We start from the raw sequence: 8,505 nt of genomic DNA, 5'->3' as shown, positions 1-8,505 counted from the left end.
AATCCTAGCATTTCCTTAAAATGTTTTTTCCCTTTTTTCTGCAGGAAGAGAGCAACTTCGCTTGTTGTTACAGGGGAAAAAAATAAAGCAAAGAATTCCAAGCAGTATTAATACTTGTGTGGAGTTTCTTATATAGCACAGTTAGCCTTATAAGGAAAACGTCTGTTAATCATAGAAAACTTTTCTCTGTACACTCTTAGTATCTGAAAGTGTGATGGGAAATTATGCATTTTTTTAAGTAATTTGTCACTTCATTCTACCAGGAAAAAAAAAAAGCTCAGTTCTTTAGATCTGACTTGTGTTAATTTTCAAATATCAAAGCTACTAGTGAGATGACTGTCAGGAGCAGACATTTTGAGTAATAAGTAGTTCATAGGCAGTAAATGTGCATAAAACTAGAGGGGGATGTCCCCTGGTGTGGCACCATGGGAGTTCTCTTCTGTGTAGCTGACATTATCATGAGAAACTGCGTGCAATACTTGATGTTCTGCTTTTCACCAACTCTCATCTTTGAAGTACATCACTTCTGTTGGTAGTTTGTAAGTGCTGTCTTAACCTCTGTTTTAGTACCCACTGATTTCTTCAGATCTGTTTCTGTCCCACCTCCCATCATTAGACTAGAACTGCAGTTTTCTCCTTTACTTGTGTTTAGTACCTTGAGCATAATTGATACAAGTATCATTCACCATATAAAATACAGAACTGTCACTGATATAGAAGATAAAGCAGTTGATCATAAAGCAGTGGACTGTCATGTCTCTTCATCATAGCATTACGCTTAAAAAATCATTTGGTCTCTGGTCATTGGCTTTTTTAATGATTTATTTTATTTAGAATGAGGGCTGGATGAGAAGGTACTGTGAAAAGAACTAAATGTCTCAGATTCTTTTCTAGTCTTCTCAGTACATCCTTCTTGTGCCTCTCAGATAAATCATCTGTTGGCTTTTATTCTACTTCAGTGTAGCAGTGTTACCAAGTGAAGGTAGACAGGTAATTGCTTTGGTAAATGTGGGGAGGATGGAGATTGCCTGCTAACACATGTGAGAATCCTCAATCTGGCAACAGTAACACTGGAAATGAATTGACATCCTAACATTATCTTGTGCTGCCCATTCCGAAGCTTTTTGTGTTTCAGAAGGAATTTTGAAATGCTGAAGGCAAGTGGAAAATGCTGGGTAAATTGAGTGATTTTAATAAAAGGATGTTAATAGCTACAGCCAGTAGGGTTTGTGGATAAAGGGACTTCAAATACTGGCCCAGTGAGTAGAGATTGAGAGTTGTAGAATTTATCTTCTCAGTTATTTTAAATTTTATTTTTTTCTAACAAAGTTTTTCTTACTGTTAAAGAGAACTTAATTTTCTGTAGCTTATCCAAATCATGTAATGGAAGAACAGTTCAGTGAATTCATGAAGTCTGTTTTCTTGGGGTAGGGTGTCGTGTTTTTTTTCATTACACTTTTTAGGGTGATAGGATGCGCAAGTAGTTCAGGTGTAAGTATCCAAATACAGAATGCTTGGTTACAGCCACATGCTGGCCTCTTCAGACACTTTAGAAACTGCATCAGGTTCTAGAAATACATAGTAAACTAGTCAGAGCTTTAAAAGCAAACAGCTGTAATCTGGGTAGTCCTAAATATTTTTTGTGCTTTGAAAAATCAGCATTTCTGATCATAACTATCCAAATCAACCATTGGAAACTTCCAGATTTGGGGACTAAACTGAAATTGAAGGAAGGCATATCTCCATGGTTGGCTAAAAATCAGTTGTTCATAATGGTTCTTATATATAGCCATCGTCCTAATGTGTGGTTTGTTTCACAAGCTTGATAAATGACTCTAGGTAAGACTTGATGGAAGAAATGCTTGTTTTAGAGATAGGTGTTCAGTGCATATCTGGGGTTCAGACTGGCTTTAACTACTGCCAGCTGAGCTAGCTCATTAGTGTGTGCTAGTACATAGTCTGAACTGTATTATTAATAAAGTACTGTTTGAGAAGGCGAAACTGTGATAAATGCTTCAGTGCTAGGCCTTGTATACTGCAGTCACTTAGTCATTATGAAAAGTGTGTTCTCTTACGAGTTTATTGTAAGACATTTGTGTTACAGGGCATCAGACCTGTGGATAAGTTGTGGTTGGTCATGCTCTGCTTAGGGTAGAAGTATACAGATCTGTTTTCTGTGGGGAAAACTGTTACGTTCATAGATGCCATTCCAGGGAGGGGCAATAAAAATGGGAATGGACAGGGAAAAGGAAGAAGAGCTAGAAAGCTCAGTTAAGGCAGAAGGCTACTGTAACTTGGGTTACTTAGTAATTACTCTCTATGCCTTGTATGCTGCTGTAATTGACAAGAATGTTAGAACAACTGTCCTGCTGTGGGGCATGTCAGCAGTTTGGATAGAATTGGTCTGGATTTTAACAATGGATAAGATGTCGTATAACAATGAGAAATCCTTTGGGTGGCATGTTATAGAACCTTTAAAAGATTCCAGATACCCACATCTTTTAAGAGTGTTTATGACAGTACTCTTCCCTGCTATAGAAAAGAAATCTAGCTGGTTCCAGCTTAGTACTCTTTTCTAGCCACTTCTGTAGTTTTCTTTGAGTGTTGTCTCTGCAGAGCTGTAAAACATGAACACTTAAAAAATACTGAGTCACCAGTTAGTTTTGTTTTGATATGTACATCTCTTTCCTGCTCATCTTCCCCCACCTCTGAATATGTAAAGGCCTATACTTTTTGGGGAGAAATCAACCTTTATTCCCTACTTGTATAGAATAGAAATGGAGTAGAAATGGAAAGGTTCTAAATACTTGAAAATAACTACACAGTAAATCCTATCAACCTCTTCAGGCTTAAGTTTTTTTTATCTTCCTAGTTGTTTTTTTCTCTTGAAGATCAAATGCATCTTGAAGAGAGGCATTTCTTCTTTCCAGGTTTCTCGTTCTCTTAGTTAATTTAGAAATGAGCACTGGTAGGAGACTCATGAGACTACTACTACTAATGCAGTAAAAACATTAAAAGGTTTAGTAAAGAAAACAGTGACTTGGAGAATGTGTGGGGGAAAAAAAGATATTTAAATTGCTAAGAGTACCAGTGTCTTAAGAGTGTTCTGCTAGTCAGTGGATTACCAGTCTCTAGATAAAAAGCTGTTGTCTAGCAAAAGCTTTTGAAAACGCTGAAACTGTGACTGATAACTAAATTGTGTTACTGGAAGTTGTTGTAGGTGAGATGGAGCTGTGTAGTTGGTGTTACTTTAAATAGTTTTTTAAAAACTTTTTACAACAGGGTAATAAGCAAGGTTCTGCTCCCAGTTCTGCAATGTGTTTTTGCGTGCATCAGAATTATCAAAGAAAGTATGTAAGTCAGTCATGAATCTGCATGTATGTTTCTCTTCTACTGCAAGTCATGAAATCTTTTCAAAGTTGTTACACTTATGTTCTTGAGATACATGGCAGGAAGATCTCTCTTAGTATTCTGTGCTCCATTTCAACCATTATATAACAATGTTGGAAGTTCCTATTGCAGTATGATATTGCACAGGATGCTGAAGTTCCTTGAACAAGTTTTGCATTCTGAACTATTCAGTTCATAAGTTGATTCCAGTCTGGAAGTTGTTGGCGTTCTTCTGTATGTCACAAAGTATATGTTCCTTGAACTTGTCAGTTCCTTGCAGTAGAAATACAGCCCTGCTCCCACGGTAATAGTCTGTGAGTGTTTCTGAAAGTGCTGGATGGGATTTCTATGCAGGTGAGTATGCTGTAAAAGCTGGTGAGGTCTTAACTCAAATAAGCTTGCTGACACTTGCAAGAATAAACAGAATTTTAGAGTTGTCATGAGCAGCAAACGCACTAGAGGTCTTTGGAGTGTTTTGAACAGTCTGCCGCTTGAGCTTGGAAACACTCCTGACTTTGTGACAAACTGGGACTGGAGATTCTGGAAAAAAAAAAAAGATTGGTTCTCATTCTCTTGGTCTGTATGCTTTAATATAAAGTAGTTCTTTTCTGTTCTTTCTGTTTGCATGTCCATTTGCAGAAAATGCAAGAATCCCAGGTGCAATCAAATGGTCAAACTGAATACATCCTGATGACCAGCATTTGAGAGGCTGTTTCAGCAGGATAGTGAATGCAGGTTTTGCACCATGAGAATTCATGAGCAATCTGTAGTACAGGTTGTCTGCACAGATCAGTGAAAACACTTTGGCTGCCCAGGCCTGAGTCAGCTCCTGTTTAAGGCTGTGTTTTCAATTAAGATGTTTCATGTTACCTCTTATTTCCTAGCAACTCATGTCTAAGGATTGTGCCAATGACTTTGACAACAGATGCTCACTTCTTGTACCTACAGCTCAAGTTATTTCTGTTGTTTTTTTTTAAGGTCTGATTATTTAAATTGAGCCAATTATAAAGTGTCCAGTGCCCAGTGGAAAAACAGTTATATGTGGACTCATAGAGGTACTGCCCTTGTAGTTTAGAAGAGAAAAATAAATTTATTCATATCACACTTGTGTGAATAAACTAATATGAGAGAAGGTTGAGATGGATGGAAGTAAAAACTTAGTGATAGAGTAGGGGAGAGAATGAAAGGGAAGAAAATTATTGAAATGGAAGCTACTGGTAGGTGAGGTTAAAACTAAGCTTTCTTCACCAATGTGTTGGACAGTTTGGATTGAACAATGTTTTTTCTCCTGGATCTTATGCTGCAGAAATTGTATGTATCACAAGCCTAACTTTGTAAACACAATTCAATTTTTTTCTCTTTAGGTTTTGGGGTGGATTTTTTCTTTGTTCTGTGACTTTAGTGCAGGGAGAAAGGGTGAAAAAGCGTTCAGAGCTTTCTTTGCTGGATTAGTGGACTACTGTTAATTCTTAACATCATATTTTTGCATTAGATATTGAATATGCAGAGAAGTATTTAGGCTTCTCAAAGGTATCTAGTCTTGCTCTGGTCTTGTATGATATACAGAGGCTTTGGGTTTTTTTTCTCTTCAAGAGGATAAAAACAAAATGTTACATATTGAATTAAAACAGTTTTTCCTTTTGTTTTTCTTAGACACTGAAAGTCCTTACAGATCCTTACAGGTTAAAGAATGCTTAGAGCCTTAGAGAATAAACTCCTGGATTCCAGCTGAAGAGGACTGTTCTGTACTGAAACAACTCTGAGTCTTACAACTTTTTCCAGGCAGCATAACCCGTGTACTGGTTGAATATTTCTCTGAGTTGCTTCAGTGTAGTGGTTGTCAACATATCTGGCCACAACCTGGAATCTCAGGTGTACCCTTCATCTGCCAGCATAATTCCCTCCCAAGCTCAAGCAGTATCTGTGGCCTTGATGAATGTACTTCATGCTCTGCCTTGGGAATGGTTACCTGAGGAAATAGTTTGTAGAAGCTGTGAACAAAAATGTATGTGCCAAGGTAATCAGTACTGACATTCGGGTAAATTATGAGTCTTGAAGTTTCATGTAGTTATGTTTAAAAGTAGTCACTTCCATTAATGTACAAAGGTTGATTCAAAAGTAATGCCTCTTATTTCCATGGGAAGAACAGATACAAAGAACACAAGAGTGCAATTTGATAGAGCAAACTTTCAGCTACAAAACACCACTGCTAGCTATGTGTTTTTGCCCGTGATGAACAAGAGCCTGCATGTCACACTCTTAAAAATCTGCACTGCTGGAGGTAAACCAGTGTTTCACGGCTGCTGTGACAGTGTCCTTGCTGAAACATACCACTCACCATCTCACTGTTTGGTCTCCATTAATGCTGGGTAAGTGTTGGTAAATGTCACTGGGTGCTGTTTTTTTCCACATGGAGGAATTTAGTTCCACACCTTTGTTACATACTTCCTCTCTGATGCCATCTGTCACATCACAACAAAATGTAATGGATATTAGCGGGAAGATTCAACATCTATTGCCATACCACCAGCATCTGCCTCTGGTGTTGTGGGCCAGTGTAATATAATAAGAGACATTACTTCTAGAGTAGCCCTCATATATTGAAATAAGGAGGAAAGAGCTAGCTGTTCTTAAGAGAAAACAATCTTTGTAGTTTCACTTGATGAGTGCTTCTTTAGTACTAAAGAGTTCATACATTGATTTGTAGACTAGTTCCTCTTTGGATAAGGAAGCTCATTAGGAATTACTTCTAAAAATCTAGTAAGATGTTGTATTTTACCATGTGTCCTTCTAGAAGAAGCCAACAGGATGTTTCTGCAGTGCTTGTAAGAACATGCTTATGGAACTATCTAATGTTTGGGGGGGGGGGAAAATAAGGTCTATGCTTTATTCATAAAACATATGGATTACTCATTTAAGTTCTGCTAGTGATAAACAGTCTAATGTAGCTTGTAGAAGGAATTCTGATAACATGTAGTGGAACAAACTACATCAAAAGTGTATGAAAATGTGTGCCTGTATTTTTCTCCTTTACCCTGAGAGGAGGCTAGAAGGAAAGGCTGAGAGCTAGTTCTTGTGAAGAGATGCCTTTCAGGGCCTTTTTAGAGATGGGGAAAGAATTATAATGGGCTCTTCTTGATTAAAAAAAAAAAAAAAGATGTTTGATTATTGTGAATGGCATATACATGCTGAAAGGAGTATACTGTAGAAGTTGGATGAAATATAGCTGAGAATTAAAATAACTGTCTGTTCTTAGTGTGGTGTACTCCTTTAAGTATCGGCTTCCAGAACAGTGAGAAACGTGGTAAGTTTTGCTTTGTGTCCAGAACAGTAAATTACAGTTCATTCACCCTTAAAGCTGTTGTGACAAGTCACATTTGTTTGAGCTTCCACCAGTACCTGATACTGGTACTGTTTCACAATTTTGCACTGGGGCAAGGCACTACTGTGCCATAAACACTTCTTGAGATTTAAATGGTCCTTGGTATTGTGATAAAAACAAGCTACCTGAGGTTCTTCAAGCTTCAGGAAGTGGTCTTTTCTGGTGCCTCATTTCCATAGTTATGCTTTTTTTTTTACTGTGTGTATCTATTGTATGTGTAATATGTAAATATATGCATATGGGAATGGTACTAATGCACAAAACCTAATATCTTTATAGTATATGGTTGAGAATAGGATGGCTAGAAAAACGGTTTCCTGTGTAGTATCTACTACAAATGATTGGGAAATGGTGAAGGAATCACTTGCTAAACAGAATGTAAGGAAACTGTTGAGTCATGGCCTGAGCCATTGATTGAGCACCTGGAAAAAGACCCAGTCAGCCCTGCGGACACAGGTGAAGGCAATTCAGCTGTGTGACCGGAAGTGGGTGGAGCCTGGCTGCACTTCTCTTAGACCTCATTAAAGGACTGATTGCCACTGCAGAAGGATTTCTTCCTGGAGATCCCTTCTTGGTGAAGCTTTCCCCTGCAAACCTAGAATCTTCTGTTATGTGAGCAATCTTCTTCCTTTGTAGTATCTTTCAATCGTGCTGGTCCTTCTGTCATCACTTCTGTGTTATTAATAACTTTCCTGTTGTATTATCCACTTGCTACAACAAGTTTCTGTGCTTCATGCATATTCCTTTGTTTTTATTTGTCATGTGCGTGAAGCTAAATTCTTTCAGGAAAAGCTGTAAGATGAGAGGGGGAAAAAACTTCTGCTTTCCCCTTTTCTTTGAATGTGTTTTCTCATAACTGAAGTCAGCTGTGGACAGTGCAGGTGCTGAACCTGGTGGTAGGCAAGTTTTCTTCTTCCTCTCTTCTCTTTCTGAAAGCTGAGCTTTTTCCTTAGCTGGAGAGTAATCATGGAAAAGGTACCCATCTATATCCAGAGCAGTAGAGGTGCAACCTGAAGAACTGAGTGGGGGGAAGAAAAGCATCCATTAAGGGAAGTTTAAAAAAAGTGACCAATAATTCAAGCAGTCCTGATGTCACATGTTGAAAAGATACCGAAGGGAGCTGTTGGTTTGTTCCTTAGGGTTCTGCTTTTAGGGGTGAGATTCTGAGTGTGCTCTGAAGGGAAGCTGTTTCCATTTTGCTGATTAAGTTATTACTTAACTATTGTTAAACATTTGAGAATAAGATTATTTTTTTTTTCCTACAGTGATAAATGTACGGAGTTCTTTATAAAAGGCTTGTGTAAACTTGTTGGATGAACCTAGTGCTCAGGAACTACATCTGTTGTATATCTATCAGGAACACCTCTAATATAGATGTTTAATTGAATTGAGAACTGCAAGAACTTTTAGGTTAAGTTCATGTCATTAGAGGTAGAAATATAATATTAGGAAGTAAATAACCAGCTTTATTTGATCAAATACAAAGTTTACAGAATTTTAATAGGGTGACTGTTACAATGTATGTTAGGTAAGAAAAGAAATTTGGTCAAACTCATGCTTTGTGTAAACTGCTCTGGGATAGATGCTAGCTAGCTGTTGCCATGTTTGAACAGTTGGTGGCTCCAATGCTTTGCAGCTGTTGCAGTACAAGTTGCCAAAACAAGTTAGTTCTAGCTGTGTATATTGATCTAGTTAGAAATATAAAATCAGAATCAGACCTAAATAAACACTCA

The sequence above is a fragment of the Phasianus colchicus genome, chromosome 1, assembly GCF_987193195.1.
Source record: "Phasianus colchicus chromosome 1, bPhaCol1.hap1.1, whole genome shotgun sequence".
Classification (NCBI taxonomy): domain Eukaryota; kingdom Metazoa; phylum Chordata; class Aves; order Galliformes; family Phasianidae; genus Phasianus; species Phasianus colchicus.
The sequence above is the reverse complement of the archived record's forward strand: the minus strand, read 5'-3'. Positions refer to the sequence as shown.